Source organism: Macaca mulatta, chromosome 11 (assembly GCF_049350105.2).
Source record: "Macaca mulatta isolate MMU2019108-1 chromosome 11, T2T-MMU8v2.0, whole genome shotgun sequence".
Classification (NCBI taxonomy): domain Eukaryota; kingdom Metazoa; phylum Chordata; class Mammalia; order Primates; family Cercopithecidae; genus Macaca; species Macaca mulatta.
Window position 1 is genome coordinate 31,766,957 of NC_133416.1, and position 6,830 is coordinate 31,773,786.

The following is a 6,830-nucleotide window of genomic DNA, read 5'->3' on the forward strand; positions in this document are numbered from 1 at the left end:
TGACTAACTTCCATACTTGTTGCTATATTCCATTAACGTCTGAATATATTCATAATTTCCTTAATGACTTCAGCACCCAGATCATTCAATATGATTCTCCCCCATTCCATTATCATCCTTTGGAATTCATGCTCCAATGGCATTCATCCTATAGCATTCATTCACAATAAAACCTTTTTACCACAAGCGCTTCTACTCTTGTGATCTCCATCTTAATTCTATGGAAAGCCACCCATGAGCAAGGTCAACCCTTAAAACTGTTCCACCTCTAAACTCCAAAACACACTGACTTCCCTCAGTAAGAACTATCCTTTAAACTCTTTCCTAAGATAAATCTGCCCTTCATTTTCACTGGTGTTCTCAAATCCTTTTTATCCTACCAGATACCCAATTTCATTGCTCCCATTCCCACTCTATTTGCCTCTCTACTCAGTGTGGTAAGCCAGTTTCAAAAATGTGTTTGGAAATACCTCAGATCATCAATCCTTGCCAGAAATCATTGCTGTTCTGTGACAAAATTTTCTAGTCACAGATAATGTAGAAAAGAACTTTTAAAGCTAAATTTATTCAATTTTAAAATGTGTCCTTTATTGTGAGATTATTTTCTTCCTTTTTGTGTCAAAACAGCCTTTCCTTTATGAAATGATAAAACAGATATAACAGAGGTTGTTTAGTTTTTGGCTGTCTTTATTCAGCAAAATTAAAAAATGTAATTCTAGATCAGATTCCTTTGACCACTGGTTGGTGCCGCTATTCACACCTTGACAATCTCCAGTACTATGTCTGTTTTCTCTGATGTCTCTCCTTAAACTGCCTTGAATATTAAAAAACAAAACAAACATAAATAAACTCCAGAAAGTCACTGAAAACAGCTGGAGCTAAGACAAGACAGTCATCCCTCAGTAACCATGGGGTATTGGTTCCAGGACCTCCCTTGGATATCAAAATTCTCAGATGCTCAAGTCCCTGACATAAAATGGTGTAGTTTTTGCATATAACCTATGCACATCCTGTTGTACACTTTAAACCATCTTTAGACTACTTATAAAACCTAATATAATGTAAATGCTATGTAAATAGTTGTACTGTTTAGGAAATAATGAAAAGAAAGGAGTCTGTAAGTATTCAGTATAGACACAATACTTGTTCGGTAGGCATGCAATTTTTCCTTTTTGAATATTTTCAGTCTGCAATTGGTTGAGTCCACAGATGCAGAATCCACAGATATGGAGGGGTGACTGTATTTTGAAAAACTTCTTAAGACATAAGAGACTACCTTTCATGTTGGAACACAGACATTATCAACACTCAGTGTAAGTAAAGTCACACAGTCTATACTTCATCATTGTATCCATCTGAATATAATGAGACTATCAGATGCTTTACCAAAATTAAAATACAGAATTCATGAACTTTTTAGAGTCTCCCAATTAAGTTTAATTACTTCTCCAAAGAAAAATGAAGACAAAAGTTATTTCCTGCTACCCAAGTTTTGAGTTAACTTCTATTTTTAATATATATTCGGCAATATGAGAAAAATTTAATTGGTTAATACACATGGCCAAGGTGCGGTCTGAACTGTGTTAACTCACATCTTGATATGCTGAACAAGGTATGTTGAAGTCTCAACCTCTGGTATCTATGAATGGGCCTTATTTGGAAATATTTGGGTCTTTCAGATATAACTAATTAAGATGAGGTCATACTGCATCAGGGTGCTCCAAAATCTGATGACTGGTGTCCTTTTAAGAAGGCCATGTGAAGACACACAGAAACACAAGGGAAAATGCCATGTGAAGACAAAGGCAGAGACTACAGTGATGTGTCTACAAACCCAGGCACAGTAAGGACTGCCCAGAAGCCAGGAAGAGTCAAAGAAGGATTCTTTCCTAGAGTCTTCAAGTCTTGCTGACACCTTGATTTCAGACTTCTAGCCTCCGGAACTGTGAGAGAATAAATGTCTTTTGTTTAAGCCTCCCAGTTTATGGTAAGTTATTACAGCAGCCCCAGGAAACTAATACAGACCATATAATTCAGGCTATCGCTGAATTTCAGAAATAAAAGGTAAAACTAAAACCTATCTGTAATTTTAAATTACTTGATCATATTGCATTAGAATACTTTACAATAAAAAACATTTTATAAGATAGCTTAGCTTTGCTTTACAAATACTAGATAGCAACCCCCCACACCCCTCAATTGTACTTACTTTTACCTTAAAATTTGGACCTTTTACAACAGAGTTAAACGTTATATTTGTTTACCGCAACATAATTCAAATAAATCTAATGACATTCTAAGTGACAAAAAGGTTTACTTGGAAGCCAAGGAAGACAATATAAATGTGAGTTTATAATCAGAAAACCCTGATTACCTAGGCACTTACTAGTTGTGTGACAAGTGTGGAAAGATCCTCAACTTCTCAGAATCCTCTCTCTATAATTTTATTTTAAAACATGGGGAGCAGGACATAATGGCTACCTCACAGTGTTTAATCAAGATAAAAATGAGGCATGTAATATCTATTTCTAATTCTCTGAAAAAAAGCAAAGATTTGTAGGATATTTGAGATTTAGTTGTTAAACTCTTTGAGGAAAGTGGGAGAGTTATCTGAGATTAGTTGATAATCTCCTAAAGTTAGGATGGCATGAACTGATAGACTAAAAGTTAAGAGAGACTATAGAGTGATAATAGAATACTCTTAAAGTGCCTAGAAGCAATGTGAAGCAAGGACAAATACCATCCTCCTCAAAGAACTAGATTATTTCTAGTTCTAGAGGAACTAGTTCTAGATTAGTAGCTCTCAATAAAAGTATAGAAAATTAAAGTTAAAAAGTGTTAAGGAAAAGGTCAGGGACACATGAAATATATTTGCAACAGAATGAATGTTCTCAAAAGCAACGAGTATGGGGTTAACAAGGCACTCAGAGGGTAGATCTGAGCCACACTACGATGTGACTACACAGAGCAGTAGAAAGGAAGAACTTACGCTTCTGTTATTAAAAGAGGATAATAATTTAAGAAAACAAGCAACTGGATGATGGGCATTTAAGGACACATTAACCACACCAATCAGAGCGTTTAATTAATCTGCGGTTCAGAAAGATATTACTTTAAACAGTATCTTCTTCAGTCTACATTTTGACTAAGTAACAAGGCAACATTTGTAACTACAGATGTTAGAAAATGAAAATAAAAAATAACAAGAGCTAACATGCACAGAGTGCTTACTGTGTGCCAGTTATTGTTCTAAATGCTTCGTATGTTTCAACACATTTAATCCTCACAACCTTCCTATAAGTTAGGTATTATTATTTCATTTGGCCGATGAGGGAACGAAGGCACAGAGAGGTTAAATAATTTGACCACTATGACATTAAGAGGCAGAATTATAATAAATATTGGGAAACTGTTAAATAGGATTTTTAGCAGGCATTGACTGCCTAAAAGTAACTTCTAGTAAAGAAAAAAAAAAAGCCACTTCTTTCACTTAAATCATCAACCCCCAAAGAAAGGAAATGTGTGGGTTGTTGTTGTTGTTTCCCCAACTGTCGTTGTTCCAGAATAGGCCTGATTTCCTTCGAGAGATCTTTCAAACTTGATATATTTTTATGATTTGTACCAGGAAGCCATTATAACACGCAACTGTACGCTAAAGTTCACTATTATTAAAAAAAAAAAAACAAAAATCATCCTCTCTCTATCCATCCCTGCACCGCCAACCCCCACCCTCCCACAAAAACAGAAATTTTTCCCTCATGTTTTCCACTAGAACTGGCATAATTACAACTTAAAGATATCAGCAAACAAATTAGGTAAATAACCATAAGTCTTTTTTCAGTGAACCATAAGTCTTTTTTCGTTCTTTATAATTGCGGTATACTACAGTCCAATGTATCAGGCTAGGCAATTAATTGAAATACTGAATTACAACTTCAAATGAATAAATCCTCTTTTTAACTGTAACTTTCATTGCTTCTGAAAACCAGTCTGGCAACATTTTAACAGCTATTATGTCACTTTGTCTTCAAGTCTCGGGTGCACTAAAATATCAAAGTTATTTAAACGTGTTTTCTCAAACAACGACCTGTCAACTCTATATACTACCGATAACCAAGGCTATTCACCACGAGTTGACACGTTGCCTTCGGAGGGTTTTCTGTGCGGGGGAAAAGTAGTGACAGTCGTACCTGTCTCTCAGCATCTCGCCCTCTCCTGCCCCTTTCTCATTTTCCGAGGCACTGTGCGAAACTCCTTTCAGGCGAGGCCAAGACTCTTAAAAATGAGACAGAGGGCAACGTGCTGCCACGAATGTGGTATTTGTCTGAATGGGGGTAGGGAGTCTGACATCCGGGAGGACTGAGACTCGACCGACTGGGATCCTACCCGCCTGCGGACTGGAGAAGCCACCGGGGAACCGCGCAGTGTGAGAAGCAAAAGGTCAGAACCAGGGGCTATCGAGGAAGCACCTGAACTCCTTCGAGTTGCAAGACAGCACACGAGCACCCGGTCCTGGCAAAGGGAAGCTCCCAGTAGCATCTTTGCCTAGAGTCCTGCCAGTACCGCCCCCGGGGGAGGTGGAGAGGCTTCTCCGTCCGACCCGCTCTCCAGAGATCAATGAAGACAGGAAGCCAAGCCCATGACAGGCTCCCTGTTCCCTCAACTGCATTTATGCCCTAAGCAGCCCTGGAACAACTCAGGGAACAGCATCCAGCGGGGTTTCAGTATTTTACCTTGTGTTACGGTCCCAGCCTACCGCCATGTTTCACAGAAGCCCGGGTCGCCGGGGCTCCCGCGTACCCGGAAATACCGCGAGAACAAAAGCGACTATCATGGCTGAAAACGTCAGAAGAGAGACAATATAGGGTTCTCGCGATATTCCCTTTGCTTACGAAGTGCTTAGGGAATGAAGAGGCGTGGTTGAGGTAAAAGGGGCGTGCCTACACGGAAATGAGGTTGCAGCTTGTCTTAGGTGTAATCGCGCTGCCAGTTCGGTTCTGTTTCTATGGCAAGGGAGGGATTACTTTCCGACTGACACTTTGAGACTGCAGAACGAATCTCAGCTCCTCACACCGTATTTCATTACTAATAAGAGCGTTGGGCGCAGAAATTATCCCTAACAATCCTAATGCATATCACCCCTGCAATTGTTTTGTGCCCTCTTTCAGTTTTTGTGTCCTCATTTTCCCCTGACAAGAACATTTGAACTTCCTTTTCCGCCATAGGTAACGCTTTTTATTATTTGATCTGCGTTTTTATTGTCTTCCAGGTTTTAATATCTCATAAGAAAGTACATCTGTCTTCCTCATCTCCCTTCACCAACACCAACTATGCCTTCAAATATTTAAGAAAGAAAATTAATACCTCATCTTTTCCTATCACTTCATAGAACAGGAGTTAATAGAGGGGATTTTGGAAAGAATAGTTAAATGTGAATTCCTGGAGAGTAAACCCATTCTAGGTTCCTTTTCACCCATCTGTTACCAGATTTTGTAATCAAACATTGGGATTTAAATGTTCTGATTCATTGACCTAGAAGTCTAACAAAGGCATAATTATGACAAATGCTTATAATTACTGTTTAAAGGCTTTAACTGATTTTAAAAAATATCTGCGTATCCTCACAACACTCTTAAAAGGTAATACCAATATTTACCTGTTTTATAAATACGGAATTTGAGTCAAGGGGTAGTGAAGTGATGTACCCCAATTCAGACCGCTGGGAGATTCAGGGAAATCTTGATCACAATACTAAACTGTGCTTCAAAGGAAAAAAATCACATTGTTTTATGTAGTGAATTAACCTTTACTGAAATATTAAATTTCACTAAATTGAATATCCCCCAAAATAAGGGCTGATGAAAATTTCCAATGAATCAATTTTATTTTCAGACTTTCAGAGTTAGTCTAATTAAATCAACTTAAAGTTCTCACTTTCTTGACATGCTTAAGAAGTATAGTGTAGTGGGTAAAATCATAGACACTGGAGACAGGACTTTCTGGGTTAAAATTCCAGATCAGCAACTTACTAGCATGTAACCTTGGCCACATTATTTCATCTCTTTGTGCCTCCATTTGCTCGTCTGTAAAATGGGCATGATAATATCTCAGAGTTGTTATGAGGATTAAGTAAATTAATATACATCTAAAATGCTTTTTTTTTTTTTTTTTTTTACCTTTGCCGTAAAGGCATCAGCAACTGTTCCTTCTTTGTGAGTGTGGGCTCTTGCTTGGATGGAGGCTGGCTGTTGTTCACTTAGTTACACCTGATCCCTCGTCTCCAGGATAACCTACTTTCAGGGTCACAACTATCCCATGAGAGCTGGATTTCCCGGTGCAGCAAAACTGACTAATTTGATCCTTCTTATTTAGAAAATAACTCACCATTTTCTAATCTACCCAGTGAAGAGGAAACTTAATTTCCCCTGAAGATTGAAACCTGATTAACTTTAAAAAGAAATGGATGCTTAATCTTGTGTTATCTGTGGCGTTACATCTGAAAATCAGTTTGTTTTAAAAAGTCCATTATGTATTACCTGCAGAAGATAGGTTTTAGACTAAGATTAAGAATTGTTCCATAACAACCTGCATTTAGTAAAGATGATCAAAAGGTGCTTTTGTGCAATTTTTTTCTTTCTCTAGTGTGAGTAAAAGTTTCAGCAAGTGAGCAGCAAAATTTGGATAAACTAATAAATAAATAATTTTGACAATAGAATGCCCATAAGCACCTCAAAGTCAGTACATCCCAAATACATTTTTCGTTTTTGTCTTTTTTTTTTTTTTTTTTTTTTTTTGAGACAGAGTCTCACTCAGTTGCCCAGGCTGGAGTG

General features: G+C 37.7%; 1 protein-coding gene and 1 long non-coding RNA gene across 3 annotated transcripts in view; one reads left to right on the plus strand and one right to left on the minus strand.

Moving 5' to 3' along the window:
- Positions 1-4,791, minus strand: part of ERGIC2 (ERGIC and golgi 2) — a 39,873-nt gene extending 35,082 nt beyond the window's left edge. The window contains exons 1-2 of one of the 2 annotated variants that reach the window (XM_028829372.2): positions 4,734-4,791; positions 1,835-1,943 (exon numbers count right to left, since the gene is read on the minus strand). The gene's annotated coding sequence lies outside the window, so the exon portion shown is untranslated. The remainder of the gene's footprint in view (positions 1-1,834; positions 1,944-4,733) is intronic. The other variant, XM_015151347.3, reaches the window with a different exon arrangement.
- On the plus strand, positions 1,187-1,972 carry LOC144332691 (uncharacterized). Its single transcript, XR_013400662.1, has 2 exons — positions 1,187-1,313; positions 1,680-1,972. It is a non-coding gene; the product is annotated as an uncharacterized LOC144332691 (long non-coding RNA).
- Positions 4,792-6,830: the final 2,039 nt, after the last annotated feature.